Source organism: Macrobrachium rosenbergii, unplaced genomic scaffold (genome assembly GCF_040412425.1).
Source record: "Macrobrachium rosenbergii isolate ZJJX-2024 unplaced genomic scaffold, ASM4041242v1 13917, whole genome shotgun sequence".
Taxonomy (NCBI): domain Eukaryota; kingdom Metazoa; phylum Arthropoda; class Malacostraca; order Decapoda; family Palaemonidae; genus Macrobrachium; species Macrobrachium rosenbergii.
In genome coordinates this window covers 2,502,131-2,524,451 of record NW_027100728.1, presented here as the reverse complement: position 1 = coordinate 2,524,451, position 22,321 = coordinate 2,502,131, and positions in this window count along the sequence as shown.

Here is a 22,321-nt window from a genome sequence, read left to right as displayed (position 1 = left end):
AGAGCATAGTCATTCATGTAATGATGGCCACCTCCGGCGATTCGGAGGAAATCTTTGGTAAGGGTCCTTTTTTTTTTTTTTTTTTGTGGGGCCCAGGGTCCAATTCAGCTGAAGAAAGAATCTTCAAGGAGTCTTCAGGGATTCTTCGGTGAAGATTTTGGCGCCAATACGAAGACTATCATTTTCTCAAACTAGAGCATAGTCATTCATGTAATGATGGCCACCTCCGGCGATTCCGGAGGAAATCTTTGGTAAAGGGTCCTTTTTTTTTTTTTTTGTGGGGCCCAGGGGTCCAATTCAGCTGAAGAAAGAATCTTCAAGGAGTCTTCAGGGATTCTTCGGTGAAGATTTTGGCGCCAATACGAAGACTATCATTTTCTCAAACTAGAGCATAGTCATTCATGTAATGATGGCCACCTCCGGCGATTCCGGAGGAAATCTTTGGTAAGGGGTCCTTTTTTTTTTTTTTTTTGTGGGGCCCAGGGTCCAATTCAGCTGAAGAAAGAATCTTCAAGGAGTCTTCAGGGATTCTTCGGTGAAGATTTTGGCGCCAATACGAAGACTATCATTTTCTCAAACTAGAGCATAGTCATTCATGTAATGATGGCCACCTCCGGCGATTCGGAGGAAATCTTTGGTAAGGGGTTTTTTTTTTTTTTTTTGGGGCCCAGGGGTCCAATTCAGCTGAAGAAAGAATCTTCAAGGAGTCTTCAGGGATTCTTCGGTGAAGATTTTGGCGCCAATACGAAGACTATCATTTTCTCAAACTAGAGCATAGTCATTCATGTAATGATGGCCACCTCCGGCGATTCCGGAGGAAATCTTTTAAGGGGTCCTTTTTTTTTTTTTTTTTTTGGGGCCCAGGGTCCAATTCAGCTGAAGAAAGAAATCTTCAAGGAGTCTTCAGGGATTCTTCGGTGAAGATTTTGGCGCCAATACGAAGACTATCATTTTCTCAAACTAGAGCATAGTCATTCATGTAATGATGGCCACCTCCGGCGATTCGGAGGAAATCTTTTTCCTTTTTTTTTTTGTGGGGCCCAGGGTCCAATTCAGCTGAAGAAAGAATCTTCAAGGAGTCTTCAGGATTCTTCGGTGAAGATTTTGGCGCCAATACGAAGACTATCATTTTCTCAAACTAGAGCATAGTCATTCATGTAATGATGGCCACCTCCGGCGATTCGGAGGAAATCTTTGGTAAAGGGTCTTTTTTTTTTTTTTTTTGTGGGGCCCAGGGTCCAATTCAGCTGAAGAAAGAATCTTCAAGGAGTCTTCAGGGATTCTTCGGTGAAGATTTTGGCGCCAATACGAAGACTATCATTTTCTCAAACTAGAGCATAGTCATTCATGTAATGATGGCCACCTCCGGCGATTCCGGAGGAAATCTTTGGTAAGGGTCCTTTTTTTTTTTTTTTGTGGGGCCCAGGGGTCCAATTCAGCTGAAGAAAGAATCTTCAAGGAGTCCAGGATTCTTCGGTGAAGATTTTGAAGGTACGAAGACTATCATTTTCTCAAACTAGAGCATAGTCATTCATGTAATGATGGCCAAAAAAAAAAAAAAAAAAAATCCTGGGGTGTAAAAAAAAAAAAAAAAAAAAAAAAAAAAAAAAAAAGTCCAGCCTCAAAAAATAGAACTTTCAAAATTTTCGACCTAACTAACCCTTGTTAGTACAGTTCTATTAATTTTGGGGATGTAAAATTTTTGGGCCAATATTTCCAGTTTCCAAAAATCGATGAATAGAAATTCAGACTTGCATAATTCTAAAATGACTCTTAGCTACGGGGCCTCAAAGTCGATTTTTTAGTTTATACAATAAAAATTCAGGCATCCAAAACTCAGCAAGGCCTGAACGTATTGATGTTTTGTATGAATTTTTTTAATAGAACTGATCAAAATAAAGGGGCTCTAATTGAAGCCTAATGTCCGTGGCAGGTTCCCTCTCGGCTATGGGACCTCAAAGTTGGTGTTTTTTGTTAATTTTACATAGGAACCTTGCAATTTCAAAATGACACCTGCATTACTTACAAGGTTACAGGAACCTTGAAACTGAAAAATGACACATGGAATACTACAACAGAGTGCCAATGATGAAAGGCTACCAGCTATATAAATGGTAGAAATTACCCTTGAAATTGAAAAAATGACACATGTTATACTGCTGAAGAAAGAGTCTTCAAGGAGTCTTCAAGGAATCTTGGGTGAGGATTTTGGAGCCAATATCAAGACTATCATTTTCTCAAACTAGAGCATAGTCATTCATGTAATGATGGCCACCTCCGGCGATTCCGGAGGAAATCTTTTGTAAGGGGTCCTTTTTTTTTTTTTTTTTGTGGGGCCCAGGGTCCAATTCAGCTGAAGAAAGAATCTTCAAGGAGTCTTCAGGGATTCTTCGGTGAAGATTTTGGCGCCAATACGAAGACTATCATTTTCTCAAACTAGAGCATAGTCATTCATGTAATGATGGCCACCTCCGGCGATTCGGAGGAAATCTTTGTAAGGGGTCCTTTTTTTTTTTTTTGTGGGGCCCAGGGTCCAATTCAGCTGAAGAAAGAATCTTCAAAGAGTCTTCAGGGATTCTTCGGTGAAGATTTTGGCGCCAATACGAAGACTATCATTTTCTCAAACTAGAGCATAGTCATTCATGTAATAATGGCCACCTCCGGCGATTCCGGAGGAAATCTTTGGTAAGGGGTCTTTTTTTTGTTTTTTTTTGTGGGGCCCAGGGGTCCAATTCAGCTGAAGAAAGAATCTTCAAGGAGTCTTCAGGGATTCTTCGGTGAAGATTTTGGCGCCAATACGAAGACTATCATTTTCTCAAACTAGAGCATAGTCATTCATGTAATGATGGCCACCTCCGGCGATTCCGGAGGAAATCTTTGGTAAGGGGTCCTTTTTTTTTTTTTTTTTTGGGGCCCAGGGGTCCAATTCAGCTGAAGAAAGAATCTTCAAGGAGTCTTCAGGGATTCTTCGGTGAAGATTTTGGCGCCAATACGAAGACTATCATTTTCTCAAACTAGAGCATAGTCATTCATGTAATGATGGCCACCTCCGGCGATTCCGGAGGAAATCTTTGGTAAGGGGTCCTTTTTTTTTTTTTTTTTTGTGGGGCCCCAGGGGTCCAATTCAGCTGAAGAAAGAATCTTCAAGGAGTCTTCAGGGATTCTTCGGTGAAGATTTTGGCGCCAATACGAAGACTATCATTTTCTCAAACTAGAGCATAGTCATTCATGTAATGATGGCCACCTCCGGCGATTCCGGAGGAAATCTTTGGTAAGGGGTCCTTTTTTTTTTTTTTGTGGGGCCCAGGGGTCCAATTCAGCTGAAGAAAGAATCTTCAAGGAGTCTTCAGGGATTCTTCGGTGAAGATTTTGGCGCCAATACGAAGACTATCATTTTCTCAAACTAGAGCATAGTCATTCATGTAATGATGGCCACCTCCGGCGATTCCGGAGGAAATCTTTGGTAAGGGTCCTTTTTTTTTTTTTTTTTTTGTGGGGCCCAGGGTCCAATTCAGCTGAAGAAAGAATCTTCAAGGAGTCTTCAGGGATTCTTCGGTGAAGATTTTGGCGCCAATACGAAGACTATCATTTTCTCAAACTAGAGCATAGTCATTCATGTAATGATGGCCACCTCCGGCGATTCCGGAGGAAATCTTTGTAAGGGGTCCTTTTTGTTTTTTTTTTGTGGGGCCCAGGGGTCCAATTCAGCTGAAGAAAGAATCTTCAAGGAGTCTTCAGGGATTCTTCGGTGAAGATTTTGGCGCCAATACGAAGACTATCATTTTCTCAAACTAGAGCATAGTCATTCATGTAATGATGGCCACCTCCGGCGATTCCGGAGGAAATCTTTGGTAAGGGGTCCTTTTTTTTTTTTTTTTTTTTGTGGGGCCCAGGGTCCAATTCAGCTGAAGAAAGAATCTTCAAGGAGTCTTCAGGGATTCTTCGGTGAAGATTTTGGCGCCAATACGAAGACTATCATTTTCTCAAACTAGAGCATAGTCATTCATGTAATGATGGTCGGCGATTCGGAGGAAATCTTTGTAAGGGGTCCTTTTTTTTTTTTTTTGTGGGGCCCAGGGGTCCAATTCAGCTGAAGAAAGAATCTTCAAGGAGTCTTCAGGGATTCTTCGGTGAAGATTTTGGCGCCAATACGAAGACTATCATTTTCTCAAACTAGAGCATAGTCATTCATGTAATGATGGCCACCTCCGGCGATTCCGGAGGAAATCTTTGGTAAGGGGGTTTTTTTTTTTTTTTGTGGGGCCCAGGGGTCCAATTCAGCTGAAGAAAGAATCTTCAAGGAGTCTTCAGGGATTCTTCGGTGAAGATTTTGGCGCCAATACGAAGACTATCATTTTCTCAAACTAGAGCATAGTCATTCATGTAATGATGGCCACCTCCGGCGATTCCGGAGGAAATCTTTGGTAAGGGGTCCTTTTTTTTTTTTTTTTTTTGGGGCCCAGGGGTCCAATTCAGCTGGGACCCTTGCGTGGTGAAGGTGGCATATTCTAATCCTGGGGTGTAAAAAAAAAAAAAAAAAAAAAAAGTCCAGCCTCAAAAAATAGAACTTTCAAAATTTTCGACCTAACTAACCCTTGTTAGTACAGTTCTATTAATTTTGGGGATGTAAAATTTTTGGGCCAATATTTCCAGTTTCCAAAAATCGATGAATAGAAATTCAGACTTGCATAATTCTAAAATGACTCTTAGCTACGGGGCCTCAAAGTCGATTTTTAGTTTATACAATAAAAATTCAGGCATCCAAAACTCAGCAAGGCCTGAACGTATTGATGTTTTGTATGAATTTTTTTAATAGAACGGATCAAAATAAAGGGGCTCTAATTGAAGCCTAATGTCCGTGGCAGGTTCCCTCTCGGCTACGGGACCTCAAAGTTGGTGTTTTTTGTTAATTTTACATATGAACCTTGCAATTTCAAAATGACACCTGCATTACTTACAAGGTTACAGGAACCTTGAAACTGAAAAATGACACATGGAATACTACAACAGAGTGCCAATGATGAAAGGCTACCAGCTATATAAATGGTAGAAATTACCCTTGAAATTGAAAAATGACACCTGTTATACTGCTGAAGAAAGAGTCTTCAAGGAGTCTTCAGGAATCTTGGGTGAGGATTTTGGAGCCAATATCAAGATTATCATTTTCTCAAACTAGAGCATAGTCATTCATGTAATGATGGCCACCTCCGGCGATTGCGGAGGAAATCTTTGGTAAAGGGTCGTTTTTTGTTTTTTTTTGGGGCCCAGGGGTCCAATTCAGCTGAAGAAAGAATCTTCAAGGAGTCTTCAGGGATTCTTCGGTGAAGATTTTGGCGCCAATACGAAGACTATCATTTTCTCAAACTAGAGCATAGTCATTCATGTAATGATGGCCACCTCCGGCGATTCCGGAGGAAATCTTTAGTAAGGGGTTTTTTTTTTTTTTTTGTGGGGCCCAGGGTCCAATTCAGCTGAAGAAAGAATCTTCAAGGAGTCTTCAGGGATTCTTCGGTGAAGATTTTGGCGCCAATACGAAGACTATCATTTTCTCAAACTAGAGCATAGTCATTCATGTAATGATGGCCACCTCCGGCGATTCCGGAGGAAATCTTTGGTAAGGGGTCTTTTTTTTTTTTTTTTTTTGTGGGGCCCAGGGGTCCAATTCAGCTGAAGAAAGAATCTTCAAGGAGTCTTCAGGGATTCTTCGGTGAAGATTTTGGCGCCAATACGAAGACTATCATTTTCTCAAACTAGAGCATAGTCATTCATGTAATGATGGCCACCTCCGGCGATTCCGGAGGAAATCTTTGGTAAGGGGTCCTTTTTTGTTTTTTTTTTTGGGGGCCCAGGGGTCCAATTCAGCTGAAGAAAGAATCTTCAAGAGTCTTCAGGGATTCTTCGGTGAAGATTTTGGCGCCAATACGAAGACTATCATTTTCTCAAACTAGAGCATAGTCATTCATGTAATGATGGCCACCTCCGGCGATTCCGGAGGAAATCTTTGTAAGGGGTCCTTTTTTTTTTTTTTTTTTGTGGGGCCCAGGGTCCAATTCAGCTGAAGAAAGAATCTTCAAGGAGTCTTCAGGGATTCTTCGGTGAAGATTTTGGCGCCAATATGAAGACTATCATTTTCTCAAACTAGAGCATAGTCATTCATGTAATGATGGCCACCTCCGGCGATTCGGAGGAAATCTTTTGTAAGGGGTCCTTTTTTTTTTTTTTTTGTGGGGCCCAGGGTCCAATTCAGCTGAAGAAAGAATCTTCAAGGAGTCTTCAGGATTCTTCGGTGAAGATTTTGGCGCCAATACGAAGACTATCATTTTCTCAAACTAGAGCATAGTCATTCATGTAATGATGGCCACCTCCGGCGATTCCGGAGGAAATCTTTTGTAAGGGGTCCTTTTTGTTTTTTTTTTTGTGGGGCCCAGGGTCCAATTCAGCTGAAGAAAGAATCTTCAAAGGAGTCTTCAGGGATTCTTCGGTGAAGATTTTGGCGCCAATACGAAGACTATCATTTTCTCAAACTAGAGCATAGTCATTCATGTAATGATGGCCACCTCCGGCGATTCCGGAGGAAATCTTTGTAAGGGTCCTTTTTTTTTTTTTTTGTGGGGCCCAGGGTCCAATTCAGCTGAAGAAAGAATCTTCAAGGAGTCTTCAGGGATTCTTCGGTGAAGATTTTGGCGCCAATACGAAGACTATCATTTTCTCAAACTAGAGCATAGTCATTCATGTAATGATGGCCACCTCGGCGATTCCGGAGGAAATCTTTGGTAAGGGTCCTTTTTTTTTTTTTTGTGGGGCCCAGGGGTCCAATTCAGCTGAAGAAAGAATCTTCAAGGAGTCTTCAGGGATTCTTCGGTGAAGATTTTGGCGCCAATACGAAGACTATCATTTTCTCAAACTAGAGCATAGTCATTCATGTAATGATGGCCACCTCCGGCGATTCCGGAGGAAATCTTTGGTAAGGGGTCCTTTTTTTTTTTGTGGGGCCCAGGGGTCCAATTCAGCTGAAGAAAGAATCTTCAAGGAGTCTTCAGGGATTCTTCGGTGAAGATTTTGGCGCCAATATGAAGACTATCATTTTCTCAAACTAGAGCATAGTCATTCATGTAATGATGGCCACCTCCGGCGATTCCGGAGGAAATCTTTGTAAGGGGTCCGTTTTTGTTTTTTTTTTTTTTTTGTGGGGCCCAGGGGTCCAATTCAGCTGAAGAAAGAATCTTCAAGGAGTCTTCAGGGATTCTTGGTGAAGATTTTGCGCCAATACGAAGACTATCATTTTCTCAAACTAGAGCATAGTCATTCATGTAATGATGGCCACCTCCGGCGATTCCGGAGGAAATCTTTGGTAAGGGGTCCTTTTTGTTTTTTTGTGGGGCCCAGGGGTCCAATTCAGCTGAAGAAAGAATCTTCAAAGAGTCTTCAGGGATTCTTCGGTGAAGATTTTGGCGCCAATATGAAGACTATCATTTTCTCAAACTAGAGCATAGTCATTCATGTAATGATGGCCACCTCCGGCGATTCCGGAGGAAATCTTTGGTAAGGGGTCCTTTTTTTTTTTTTTTTGTGGGGCCCAGGGGTCCAATTCAGCTGAAGAAAGAATCTTCAAGGAGTCTTCAGGGATTCTTCGGTGAAGATTTTGGCGCCAATACGAAGACTATCATTTTCTCAAACTAGAGCATAGTCATTCATGTAATGATGGCCACCTCCGGCGATTCCGGAGGAAATCTTTGTAAGGGGTCTTTTTTTTTTTTTTTTTTGTGGGGCCCAGGGTCCAATTCAGCTGAAGAAAGAATCTTCAAGGAGTCTTCAGGGATTCTTCGGTGAAGATTTTGGCGCCAATACGAAGACTATCATTTTCTCAAACTAGAGCATAGTCATTCATGTAATGATGGCCACCTCCGGCGATTCCGGAGGAAATCTTTGGTAAGGGTCCTTTTTTTTTTTTTTTTTTGTGGGGCCCAGGGGTCCAATTCAGCTGAAGAAAGAATCTTCAAGGAGTCTTCAGGGATTCTTCGGTGAAGATTTTGGCGCCAATACGAAGACTATCATTTTCTCAAACTAGAGCATAGTCATTCATGTAATGATGGCCACCTCCGGCGATTCGGAGGAAATCTTTGGTAAGGGTCTTTTTTTTGTTTTTTTGTGGGGCCCAGGGTCCAATTCAGCTGAAGAAAGAATCTTCAAGGAGTCTTCAGGGATTCTTCGGTGAAGATTTTGGCGCCAATACGAAGACTATCATTTTCTCAAACTAGAGCATAGTCATTCATGTAATGATGGCCACCACCTCCGCGATTCCGGAGGAAATCTTTGGTAAGGGGTCCTTTTTGTTTTTTTTTGTGGGGCCCAGGGTCCAATTCAGCTGAAGAAAGAATCTTAAAAGGAGTCTTCAGGGATTCTTCGGTGAAGATTTTGGCGCCAATACGAAGACTATCATTTTCTCAAACTAGAGCATAGTCATTCATGTAATGATGGCCACCTCCGGCGATTCCGGAGGAAATCTTTTGTAAAGGGTCCTTTTTTGTTTTTTTTTTTGTGGGGCCCAGGGTCCAATTCAGCTGAAGAAAGAATCTTCAAGGAGTCTTCAGGGATTCTTCGGTGAAGATTTTGGCGCCAATACGAAGACTATCATTTTCTCAAACTAGAGCATAGTCATTCATGTAATGATGGCCACCTCCGGCGATTCCGGAGGAAATCTTTGGTAAGGGGTCCGTTTTTTTTTTTTTTTTTTTTTGGGGCCCAGGGTCCAATTCAGCTGAAGAAAGAATCTTCAAGGAGTCTTCAGGGATTCTTCGGTGAAGATTTTGGCGCCAATATGAAGACTATCATTTTCTCAAACTAGAGCATAGTCATTCATGTAATGATGGCCACCTCCGGCGATTCCGGAGGAAATCTTTGGAAAGGGGTCCTTTTTGTTTTGGGTCAGCTGAAGAAAGAATCTTCAAGGAGTTTTTTTGTGAAGATTTTGGGAAGACTATCATTTTCTCAAACTAGAGCATAGTCATTCAGCTGAAAAGAAAGTGGGGCCCAGGGTCTTCAGCTGAAGAAAGAGTCTTCAAGGAGTCTTCAGGATTCTTCGGTGAAGATTTTGGCGCCAATACGAAGACTATCATTTTCTCAAACTAGAGCATAGTCATTCATGTAATGATGGCCACCTCCGGCGATTCCGGAGGAAATCTTTGTAAGGGGTCCTTTTTGTTTTTTTGTGGGGCCCAGGGTCCAATTCAGCTGAAGAAAGAATCTTCAAGGAGTCTTCAGGGATTCTTCGGTGAAGATTTTGGCGCCAATACGAAGACTATCATTTTCTCAAACTAGAGCATAGTCATTCATGTAATGATGGCCACCTCCGGCGATTCCGGAGGAAATCTTTTGGTAAAGGGTCCTTTTTTTTTTTTTTTTTGGGGCCCAGGGGTCCAATTCAGCTGAAGAAAGAATCTTCAAGGAGTCTTCAGGGATTCTTCGGTGAAGATTTTGGCGCCAATACGAAGACTATCATTTTCTCAAACTAGAGCATAGTCATTCATGTAATGATGGCCACCTCCGGCGATTCGGAGGAAATCTTTGGTAAGGGGTCCTTTTTGTTTTTTTTTTTTTGTGGGGCCCAGGGGTCCAATTCAGCTGAAGAAAGAATCTTCAAGGAGTCTTCAGGGATTCTTCGGTGAAGATTTTGGCGCCAATACGAAGACTATCATTTTCTCAAACTAGAGCATAGTCATTCATGTAATGATGGCCACCTCCGGCGATTCCGGAGGAAATCTTTGTAAGGGGTCCTTTTTTTTTTTTTTTTTGTGGGGCCCAGGGGTCCAATTCAGCTGAAGAAAGAATCTTCAAGGAGTCTTCAGGGATTCTTCGGTGAAGATTTTGGCGCCAATACGAAGACTATCATTTTCTCAAACTAGAGCATAGTCATTCATGTAATGATGGCCACCTCCGGCGATTCCGGAGGAAATCTTTTGTAAGGGTCCTTTTTTTTTTTTTTGTGGGGCCCAGGGTCCAATTCAGCTGGGACCCTTGCGTGGTGAAGGTGGCATATTCTAATCCTGGGGTGTAAAAAAAAAAAAAAAAAAAAAAAAAAAGTCCAGCCTCAAAAATAGAACTTTCAAAATTTTCGACCTAACTAACCCTTGTTAGTACAGTTCTATTAATTTTGGGGATGTAAAATTTTTGGGCCAATATTTCCAGTTTCCAAAAATCGATGAATAGAAATTCAGACTTGCATAATTCTAAAATGACTCTTAGCTACGGGGCCTCAAAGTCGATTTTTAGTTTATACAATAAAAATTCAGGCATCCAAAACTCAGCAAGGCCTGAACGTATTGATGTTTTGTATGAATTTTTTAATAGAACGGATCAAAATAAAGGGGCTCTAATTGAAGCCTAATGTCCGTGGCAGGTTCCTCTCGGCTATGGGACCTCAAAGTTGGTGTTTTTGTTAATTTTACATAGGAACCTTGCAATTTCAAAATGACACCTGCATTACTTACAAGGTTACAGGAACCTTGAAACTGAAAAATGACACATGGAATACTACAACAGAGTGCCAATGATGAAAGGCTACCAGCTATATAAATGGTAGAAATTACCCTTGAAATTGAAAAATGACACCTGTTATACTGCTGAAGAAAGAGTCTTCAAGGAGTCTTCAGGGAATCTTGGGTGAGGATTTTGGAGCCAATATCAAGACTATCATTTTCTCAAACTAGAGCATAGTCATTCATGTAATGATGGCCACCTCCGGCGATTCGGAGGAAATCTTTGGTAAGGGGTCGTTTTTTTTTTTTTTTTTTGTGGGGCCCAGGGTCCAATTCAGCTGAAGAAAGAATCTTCAAGGAGTCTTCAGGGATTCTTCGGTGAAGATTTTGGCGCCAATACGAAGACTATCATTTTCTCAAACTAGAGCATAGTCATTCATGTAATGATGGCCACCTCCGGCGATTCCGGAGGAAATCTTTGTAAGGGGTCCTTTTTTTTTTTTTTTTTTGTGGGGCCCAGGGTCCAATTCAGCTGAAGAAAGAATCTTCAAGGAGTCTTCAGGGATTCTTCGGTGAAGATTTTGGCGCCAATACGAAGACTATCATTTTCTCAAACTAGAGCATAGTCATTCATGTAATGATGGCCACCTCCGGCGATTCCGGAGGAAATCTTTGGTAAGGGGTCCTTTTTTTTTTTTTTTTTGTGGGGCCCAGGGGTCCAATTCAGCTGAAGAAAGAATCTTCAAGAGTCTTCAGGATTCTTCGGTGAAGATTTTGGCGCCAATACGAAGACTATCATTTTCTCAAACTAGAGCATAGTCATTCATGTAATGATGGCCACCTCCGGCGATTCCGGAGGAAATCTTTGGTAAGGGGTCCTTTTTTTTTTTTTTTTTTGTGGGGCCCAGGGGTCCAATTCAGCTGAAGAAAGAATCTTCAAGGAGTCTTCAGGGATTCTTCGGTGAAGATTTTGGCGCCAATACGAAGACTATCATTTTCTCAAACTAGAGCATAGTCATTCATGTAATGATGGCCACCTCCGGCGATTCCGGAGGAAATCTTTGTAAGGGGTCCTTTTTTTTTTTTTTTTTGGGGCCCAGGGGTCCAATTCAGCTGAAGAAAGAATCTTCAAGGAGTCTTCAGGGATTCTTCGGTGAAGATTTTGCGCCAATACGAAGACTATCATTTTCTCAAACTAGAGCATAGTCATTCATGTAATGATGGCCACCTCCGGCGATTCCGGAGGAAATCTTTGGTAAGGGGTCCTTTTTTTTTTTTTTTTGTGGGGCCCAGGGTCCAATTCAGCTGAAGAAAGAATCTTCAAGGAGTCTTCAGGGATTCTTCGGTGAAGATTTTGGCGCCAATACGAAGACTATCATTTTCTCAAACTAGAGCATAGTCATTCATGTAATGATGGCCACCTCCAGCGATTCGGAGGAAATCTTTGGTAAGGGGTCCTTTTTGTTTTTTTTTGGGGCCCAGGGTCCAATTCAGCTGAAGAAAGAATCTTCAAGGAGTCTTCAGGATTCTTCGGTGAAGATTTTGGCCAAACGAAGACTATCATTTTCTCAAACTAGAGCATAGTCATTCATGTAATGATGGCCACCTCCGGCGATTCGGAGGAAATCTTTGGTAAGGGGTCCTTTTTGTTTTTTTTTGGGGCCCAGGGGTCCAATTCAGCTGAAGAAAGAATCTTCAAGGAGTCTTCAGGGATTCTTCGGTGAAGATTTTGGCGCCAATACGAAGACTATCATTTTCTCAAACTAGAGCATAGTCATTCATGTAATGATGGCTACCTCCGGCGATTCCGGAGGAAATCTTTGGTAAGGGTGTTTTTTTTTTTTTTTTGTGGGGCCCAGGAGTCCAATTCAGCTGAAGAAAGAATCTTCAAGGAGTCTTCAGGGATTCTTGGTGAAGATTTTGGCGCCAATACGAAGACTATCATTTTCTCAAACTAGAGCATAGTCATTCATGTAATGATGGCCACCTCCGGCGATTCCGGAGGAAATCTTTGGTAAGGGGTCCTTTTTTGTTTTTTTTTGTGGGGCCCAGGGGTCCAATTCAGCTGAAGAAAGAATCTTCAAGGAGTCTTCAGGAATTCTTCGGTGAAGATTTTGGCGCCAATACGAAGACTATCATTTTCTCAAACTAGAGCATAGTCATTCATGTAATGATGGCCACCTCCGGCGATTCCGGAGGAAATCTTTGGTAAGGGGTCCTTTTTTTTTTTTTTTTTGGGGGCCCAGGGTCCAATTCAGCTGAAGAAAGAATCTTCAAGGAGTCTTCAGGGATTCTTCTGGGTGAAGATTAAAAAGCCAATATGAAGACTATCATTTTCTCAAACTAGAGCATAGTCATTCATGTAATGAAACCTCCGGCGATTCCGGAGGAAATCTTTAGTAAGGGTGTCCTCTTTTGTTTTTTTTGTTTTTTTGGGGCCCAGGGGTCCAATTCAGCTGAAGAAAGAATCTTCAAGGAGTCTTCATGGGATTCTTCGGTGAAGATTTTGGCGCCAATATCGAAAATCATTTTCTCAAACTAGAGCATAGTCATTCATGTAATGATGGCCACCTCCGGCGATTCCGGGGAAATCTTTGTAAAGGGTGTTTTTTTTTTTTTTTTTGGGGCCCAGGGGTCCAATTCAGCTGAAGAAAGAATCTTCAAAGGAGTCTTCAGGATTCTTCTTGGGGTGAAGATTTTGCCAAAACGAAGACTATCATTTTCTCAAACTAGAGCATAGTCATTCATGTAATGATGGCTACTTGGCGATTCCAATGGAGGAAATCTTTGGTAAGGGTCCTTTTTTTTTTTTTGGGGCCCAGGGTCCAATTCAGCTGAAGAAAGAATCTTCAAGGAGTCTTCAGGATTCTTCGGTGAAGATTTTTTAGCCAATACGAAGACTATCATTTTCTCAAACTAGAGCATAGTCATTCATGTAATGATGGCCACCTCCGGCGATTCCGGAGGAAATCTTTGGTAATAAATGGGGGTCCTTTTTTTTTTTTTTTTTGGGGCCCAGGGGTCCAATTCAGCTGAAGAAAGAATCTTCAAGGAGTCTTCAGGGATTCTTCGGTGAAGATTTTGGCGCCAATACGAAGACTATCATTTTCTCAAACTAGAGCATAGTCATTCATGTAATGATGGCCACCTCCGGCGATTCCGGAGGAAATCTTTGTAAGGGTCCTTTTTTTTTTTTTTTTTTTGGGGCCCAGGGTCCAATTCAGCTGAAGAAAGAATCTTCAAGGAGTCTTCAGGGATTCTTCGGTGAAGATTTTGGCGCCAATACGAAGACTATCATTTTCTCAAACTAGAGCATAGTCATTCATGTAATGATGGCTACCTCCGGCGATTCCGGAGGAAATCTTTGGTAAGGGGTCCTTTTTTTTTTTTTTTGTGGGGCCCAGGGGTCCAATTCAGCTGAAGAAAGAATCTTCAAGGAGTCTTCAGGGATTCTTCGGTGAAGATTTTGGCGCCAATACGAAGACTATCATTTTCTCAAACTAGAGCATAGTCATTCATGTAATGATGGCCACCTCCGGCGATTCCGGAGGAAATCTTTGGTAAGGGGTCCTATTTTTTTTTTTTTTGTGGGGCCCAGGGGTCCAATTCAGCTGAAGAAAGAATCTTCAAGGAGTCTTCAGGGATTCTTCGGTGAAGATTTTGGCGCCAATACGAAGACTATCATTTTCTCAAACTAGAGCATAGTCATTCATGTAATGATGGCCACATCCGGCGATTCGGAGGAAATCTTTGTAAGGGGTCCTTTTTGTTTTTTTTTTTGTGGGGCCCAGGGGTCCAATTCAGCTGAAGAAAGAATCTTCAAGGAGTCTTCAGGGATTCTTCGGTGAAGATTTTGGCGCCAATATGAAGACTATCATTTTCTCAAACTAGAGCATAGTCATTCATGTAATGATGGCCACCTCCGGCGATTCCGGAGGAAATCTTTGTAAGGGGTCCTTTTTTTTTTTTTTTTTTTGTGGGGCCCAGGGGTCCAATTCAGCTGAAGAAAGAATCTTCAAGGAGTCTTCAGGGATTCTTCTGGTGAAGATTTTGGCGCCAATACGAAGACTATCATTTTCTCAAACTAGAGCATAGTCATTCATGTAATGATGGCCACCTCCGGCGATTCCGGAGGAAATCTTTTGTAAGGGGTCCTTTTTTTTTTTTTTTTTGTGGGGCCCAGGGTCCAATTCAGCTGAAGAAAGAATCTTCAAGGAGTCTTCAGGGATTCTTCGGTGAAGATTTTGGCGCCAATAACGAAGACTATCATTTTCTCAAACTAGAGCATAGTCATTCATGTAATGATGGCCACCTCCGGCGATTCCGGAGGAAATCTTTGGTAAGGGTCCTTTTTTTTTTTTTTGTGGGGCCCAGGGTCCAATTCAGCTGAAGAAAGAATCTTCAAGGAGTCTTCAGGATTCTTCTGGTGAAGATTTTGGCGCCAATACGAAGACTATCATTTTCTCAAACTAGAGCATAGTCATTCATGTAATGATGGCCACCTCCGGCGATTCCGGAGGAAATCTTTGGTACTGGGTCCTTTTTGTTTTTTTTTGTGGGGCCCAGGGGTCCAATTCAGCTGAAGAAAGAATCTTCAAGGAGTCTTCAGGGATTCTTCGGTGAAGATTTTGGCGCCAATATGAAGACTATCATTTTCTCAAACTAGAGCATAGTCATTCATGTAATGATGGCCACCTCCGGCGATTCCGGAGGAAATCTTTGTTAAGGGGTCCTTTTTTGTTTTTTTTGTGGGGCCCAGGGGTCCAATTCAGCTGAAGAAAGAATCTTCAAGGAGTCTTCAGGATTCTTCGGTGAAGATTTTGGCGCCAATACGAAGACTATCATTTTCTCAAACTAGAGCATAGTCATTCATGTAATGATGGCCACCTCCGGCGATTCCGGAGGAAATCTTTGGTAAGGGTCCTTTTTTTTTTTTTTTTTGTGGGGCCCAGGGGTCCAATTCAGCTGAAGAAAGAATCTTCAAGGAGTCTTCAGGGATTCTTCGGTGAAGATTTTGGCGCCAATACGAAGACTATCATTTTCTCAAACTAGAGCATAGTCATTCATGTAATGATGGCCACCTCCGGCGATTCCGGAGGAAATCTTTGGTAAGGGGTCCTTTTTTTTTTTTTGTGGGGCCCAGGGGTCCAATTCAGCTGAAGAAAGAATCTTCAAGGAGTCTTCAGGATTCTTCGGTGAAGATTTTGGCGCCAATACGAAGACTATCATTTTCTCAAACTAGAGCATAGTCATTCATGTAATGATGGCCACCTCCGGCGATTCCGGAGGAAATCTTTGGTAAGGGTCCTTTTTTTTTTTTTTTGTGGGGCCCAGGGGTCCAATTCAGCCGGGACCCTTGCGTGGTGAAGGTGGCATATTCTAATCCTGGGGTGTAAAAAAAAAAAAAAAAAAAAGTCCAGCCTCAAAAAATAGAACTTTCAAAATTTTCGACCTAACTAACCCTTGTTAGTACAGTTCTATTAATTTTGGGGATGTAAAATTTTTTGATCCAATATTTCCAGTTTCCAAAAATCGATGAATAGAAATTCAGACTTGCATAATTCTAAAATGACTCTTAGCTGCAGGGCCTCAAAGTCGATTTTTTAGTTTATACAATAAAAATTCAGGCATCCAAAACTCAGCAAGGCCTGAACGTATTGATGTTTTGTATGAATTTTTTTAATAGAACGGATCAAAATAAAGGGGCTCTAATTGAAGCCTAATGTCCGTGGCAGGTTCCTTCTCGGCTATGGGACCTCAAAGTTGGTGTTTTTTGTTAATTTTACATAGGAACCTTGCAATTTCAAAATGACACCTGCATTACTTACAAGGTTACAGGAACCTTGAAACTGAAAAATGACACATGGAATACTACAACAGAGTGCCAATGATGAAAGGCTACCAGCTATATAAATGGTAGAAATTACCCTTGAAATTGAAAAATGACACCTGTTATACTGCTGAAGAAAGAGTCTTCAAGGAGTTTTCAGGAATCTTGGGTGAGGATTCTGGAGCCAATATCAAGACTATCATTTTCTCAAACTAGAGCATAGTCATTCATGTAATGATGGCCACCTCCGGCGATTCCGGAGGAAATCTTTGGTAAGGGTCCTTTTTTTTTTTTTTGTGGGGCCCAGGGGTCCAATTCAGCTGAAGAAAGAATCTTCAAGGAGTCTTCAGGATTCTTCGGTGAAGATTTTGGCGCCAATACGAAGACTATCATTTTCTCAAACTAGAGCATAGTCATTCATGTAATGATGGCTACCTCCGGCGATTCCGGAGGAAATCTTTAGTAAGGGGTCCTTTTTTGTTTTTTTTTGTGTGGCCCATGGGTCCAATTCAGCTGAAGAAAGAATCTTCAAGGAGTCTTCAGGGATTCTTCGGTGAAGATTTTGGCGCCAATACGAAGACTATCATTTTCTCAAACTAGAGCATAGTCATTCATGTAATGATGGCCACCTCCGGCGATTCCGGAGGAAATCTTTGGTAAGGGGTCCTTTTTTGTTTTTTTTTGTGTGGCCCAAGGGTCCAATTCAGCTGAAGAAAGAATCTTCAAGGAGTCTTCAGGGAATCTTCGGTGAAGATTTTTGCGCCAATACGAAGACTATCATTTTCTGAAACTAGAGCATAGTCATTCATGTAAAGATGTCCACCTCCGGCGATTCCAGAGGAAATCTTTGGTGAGGGATCCTTTTTTGTTTTTTTTTGGGGCCCAGGGGTCCAATTCAGGTGAAGAAAGAATCTTCAAGGAGTCTTCAGGGATTCTTCAGTGAAGATTTTGGCGCCAATACGAAGACTATCATTTTCTCAAACTAGAGCATAGTCATTCATGTAATGATGGCCACCTCCGGCGATTCCGGAGGAAATCTTTGGTAAGGGGTTTTTTTTTTTTTTTGTGGGGCCCAGGGTCCAATTCAGCTGAAGAAAGAATCTTCAAGGAGTCTTCAGGGATTCTTCGGTGAAGATTTTGGCGCCAATACGAAGACTATCATTTTCTCAAACTAGAGCATAGTCATTCATGTAATGATGGCCACCTCTGGCGATTCCGGAGGAAATCTTTGTTAAGGGGTCCTTTTTTGTTTTTTTTTTGTGGGGCCCAGGGGTCCAATTCAGCTGAAGAAAGAATCTTCAAGGAGTCTTCAGGATTCTTGGTGAAGATTTTGGCGCCAATACGAAGACTATCATTTTCTCAAACTAGAGCATAGTCATTCATGTAATGATGGCACCTCAGCGATTCCGGAGGAAATCTTTGGTAAGGGTCCTTTTTGTTTTTTTTTGTGGGGCCCAGGGGTCCAATTCAGCTGAAGAAAGAATCTTCAAGGAGTCTTCAGGGATTCTTCGGTGAAGATTTTGGCGCCAATACGAAGACTATCATTTTCTCAAACTAGAGCATAGTCATTCATGTAATGATGGCCACCTCGGGCGATTCCGGAGGAAATCTTTGGTAAGGGGTCCTTTTTTTTTTTTTTTTGTGGGCCCAGGGTCCAATTCAGCTGAAGAAAGAATCTTCAAGAGTCTTCAGGGATTCTTCGGTGAAGATTTTGGCGCCAATACGAAGACTATCATTTTCTCAAACTAGAGCATAGTCATTCATGTAATGATGGCCACCTCCGGCGATTCCGGAGGAAATCTTTGGTAAGGGGTCCTTTTGTTTTTTTTGTGGGGCCCAGGGGTCCAATTCAGCCGGGACCCTTGCGTGGTGAAGGTGGCATATTCTAATCCTGGGGTGGAAAAAAAAAAAAAAAAAAAAAAAGTCCAGCCTCAAAAAATAGAACTTTCAAAATTTTCGACCTAACTAACCCTTGTTAGTACAGTTCTATTAATTTTGGGGATGTAAATTTTGGGCCAATATTTCCAGTTTCCAAAAATCGATGAATAGAAATTCAGACTTGCATAATTCTAAAATGACTTTAGCTCGGGGCCTCAAAGTCGATTTTTTAGTTTATACAATAAAATTCAGGCATCCAAAACTCAGCAAGGCCTGAACGTATTGATGTTTTGTATGAATTTTTTAATAGAACTGATCAAAATAAAGGGGCTCTAATTGAAGCCTAATGTCCGTGGCAGGTTCCCTCGGCTATGGGACCTCAAAGTTGGTGTTTTTGTTAATTTTACATAGAACCTTGCAATTTCAAAATGACACCTGCATTACTTACAAGGTTACAGGAACCTTGAAAACTGAAAATGACATGGAATACTACAACAGAGTGCCAATGATGAAAGGCTACCAGCTATATAAATGGTAGAAATTACCCTTGAAATTGAAAAAATGACACCTGTTATACTGCTGAAGAAAGAGTCTTCAAGGAGTCTTCAGGGAATCTTGGGTGAGGATTTTGGAGCCAATATCAAGACTATCATTTTCTCAACTAGAGCATAGTCATTTATGTAATGATACACCTCCGGCGATTCCGGAGGAAATCTTTTGTGAGGGTCGTTTTTTTTTTTTGTGGGGCCTAGGGTCCAATTCAGCTGAAGAAAGAATCTTCAAAGAGTCTTCAGGGATTCTTCGGTGAAGATTTTTGCCAATACGAAGACTATCATTTTCTCAAACTAGAGCATAGTCATTCATGTAATGATGGCCACCTCGGTGATTCCGGAGGAAATCTTTGTAAGGGGGTCCTTTTTTTGTTTTTTTTTGTGGGGCCCAGGGGTCCAATTCAGCTGAAGAAAGAATCTTCAAAAGAGTCTTCAGGATTCTTCGGTGAAGATTTTGGCGCCAATACGAAGACTATCATTTTCTCAAACTAGAGCATAGTCATTCATGTAATGATGGCACTTCCTCCGGCGATTCGGAGGAAATCTTTGTAAGGGGTCCTTTTTTTTTTTTTTTTGTGGGGCCCAGGGGTCCAATTCAGCTGAAGAAAGAATCTTCAAGGAGTCTTCAGGGATTCTTCGGTGAAGATTTTGGCGCCAATACGAAGACTATCATTTTCTCAAACTAGAGCATAGTCATTCATGTAATGATGGCCACCTCCGGCGATTCCAGAGGAAATCTTTTGGTAAGGGGTCCTTTTTTGTTTTTTTTTTGTGGGGCCCAGGGGTCCAATTCAGCTGAAGAAAGAATCTTCAAGGAGTCTTCAGGGATTTTCGGTGAAGATTTTGGCGCCAATACGAAGACTATCATTTTCTCAAACTAGAGCATAGTCATTCATGTAATGATGGCCACCTCCGGCGATTCCGGAGGAAATCTTTGGTAAGGGTCCTTTTTGTTTTTTTTTGTGGGGCCCAGGGGTCCAATTCAGCTGAAGAAAGAATCTCTCAAAGGAGTCTTCAGGGATTCTTCGGTGAAGATTTTGGCGCCAATACGAAGACTATCATTTTCTCAAACTAGAGCATAGTCATTCATGTAATGATGGCCACCTCGGCGATTCCGGAGGAAATCTTGGTAAGGGTCCTTTTTTTTTTTTTGTGGGGCCCAGGGTCCAATTCAGCTGAAGAAAGAATCTTCAAGGAGTCTTCAGGGATTCTTGGTGAAGATTTTGGCGCCAATACGAAGACTATCATTTTCTCAAACTAGAGCATAGTCATTCATGTAATGATGGCCACCTCCGGCGATTCGGAGGAAATCTTTGGTAAGGGGTCCTTTTTTGTTTTTTTGTGGGGCCCAGGGTCCAATTCAGCTGAAGAAAGAATCTTCAAGGAGTCTTCAGGGATTCTTCGGTGAAGATTTTGGCGCCAATACGAAGACTATCATTTTCTCAAACTAGAGCATAGTCATTCATGTAATGATGGCCACCTCCGGCGATTCCGGAGGAAATCTTTGGTAAGGGGTCCTTTTTTTTTTTTTTTTGGGGCCCAGGGTCCAATTCAGCTGAAGAAAGAATCTTCAAGGAGTCTTCAGGGATTCTTCTGGTGAAGATTTTTGGCGCCAATATGAAGACTATCATTTTCTCAAACTAGAGCATAGTCATTCATGTAATGATGGCCACCTCCGGCGATTCCGGAGGAAATCTTTGGTAAGGGGTCCTTTTTTTTTTTTTTTGTGGGGCCCAGGGGTCCAATTCAGCTGAAGAAAGAATCTTCAAGGAGTCTTCAGGGATTCTTGGTGAAGATTTTGGAGCCAATACGAAGACTATCATTTTCTCAAACTAGATATAGTCATTCATGTAATGATGGCCACCTCAGCGATTCCCGGAGGAAATCTTTGTAAGGGGTCCTTTTTTTTTTTTTTTTGTGGGGCCCAGGGTCCAATTCAGCTGAAGAAAGAATCTTCAAGGAGTCTTCAGGATTCTTCGGTGAAGATTTTGGCGCCAATATGAAGACTATCATTTCTCAAACTAGAGCATAGTCATTCATGTAATGATGGCCACCTCCGGCGATTCGGAGGAAATCTTTTGTAAGGGGTCCTTTTGTTTTTTTGTGGGGCCCAGGGGTCCAATTCAGCTGAAGAAAGAATCTTCAAGGAGTCTTCAGGATTCTTCGTGAAGATTTTGCGCCAATACGAAGACTATCATTTTTCAAACTAGAGCATAGTCATTCATGTAATGATAGCCACTCGGCGATTCGGAGGAAATCTTTGTAAGGGTCCTTTGTTTTTTTGTTTTTGTCTAGGGTCCAATTCAGCTGAAGAAAGAATCTTCAAGGAGTCTTCAGGATTCTTCGATGAAGACTATGAAGATTTTTTCAAACTAGAGCATAGTCATTCATGTAATGATGGCCACCTCGGCGATTCGGAGGAAATCTTTGTAAGGGGTCCTTTTTGTTTTTTACAGGGGCCCAGGGGTCCAATTCAGCTGAAGAAAAGAATCTTCAAGGAGTCTTCAGGGATTCAGTTTCGGTGAAGATTCGATGCCAATACGAAGACTATCATTTTCAAACTAGAGCATAGGGATTCATCAAAATGATACATCCGCGATTCAGAGGAAATCTTTGGTAAGGGGTCCTTTTTGTTTTTTTGAACGGCCCAGGGGTTCCAATTCCAGCTGAAGAAAGCAGGTTCCTTCGGCTATGGAGTCTTCAGGGTTGTTTTTTGTTAATTTTTGGCGCTTGGTTATTTCGAAGACTATCATTTTCTCAAGCAAAGAACATAGTCATTGAAACTGAAAAAATGACACATGGAAGATAAAACGGAGAAATGATGAAAGGGTCCTTTTGTTTTTACCCTTGAAATTGCAAAGGGACACCTGTTATTCAGCTGAAGAAAGAATCTTCAAGGAGTCTTCTAGGATTCTTGGGTGAGATTTTGGCGCCAATATCAAGACTATCATTTTCAAACTAGAGCATAGTCATTCATGTAATGATGGTTAACCTCCGGCGATTCCGGAGGATATTTTGGTATGGGTCCTTTTGTTTTTTTGTGGGGCCCAGGGTCCAATTCAGCTGAAGAAAGAATCTTCAAGGAGTCTTCAGGATTCTTCGGTGAAGATTTTTATGCCACATGAAGACTATCATTTTCTCAAACCAGGAGCATAGTCATTCATGTAATGATGGCTTACCTCTGCGATTCCGGAGGAAATCTGGTATGGGGTCCTATTTTTGTTTTTTTTTGGGGGCCCAGGGGTCCATCCAGCTGAAGAAAGAATCTCAAGGAGTCTTCAGGATTCTTAGGTAAGATTTGCGCCAATACGAAGACTATCATTTTCTCAAGAGCATAGTCATTCATGCTATGATGCATACCTCCAAGTATCTCCGGGAGGAAATCTTGGTAAGGGTCCTTTTTTTTTTTGTGGGGCCCAGGGTCCAATTCAGCTGAAGAAAGAATCTTCAAGAGTCTTCAGGATTCTTCGGTGAAGATTTGCAATACGAAGACTATCATTTTCTCAAACTAGAGCATAGTCATTCATGTAATGATGGCCACCTCCGGCGATTCCGGAGGAAATCTTTGGTAAGGGTCCTTTTTGTTT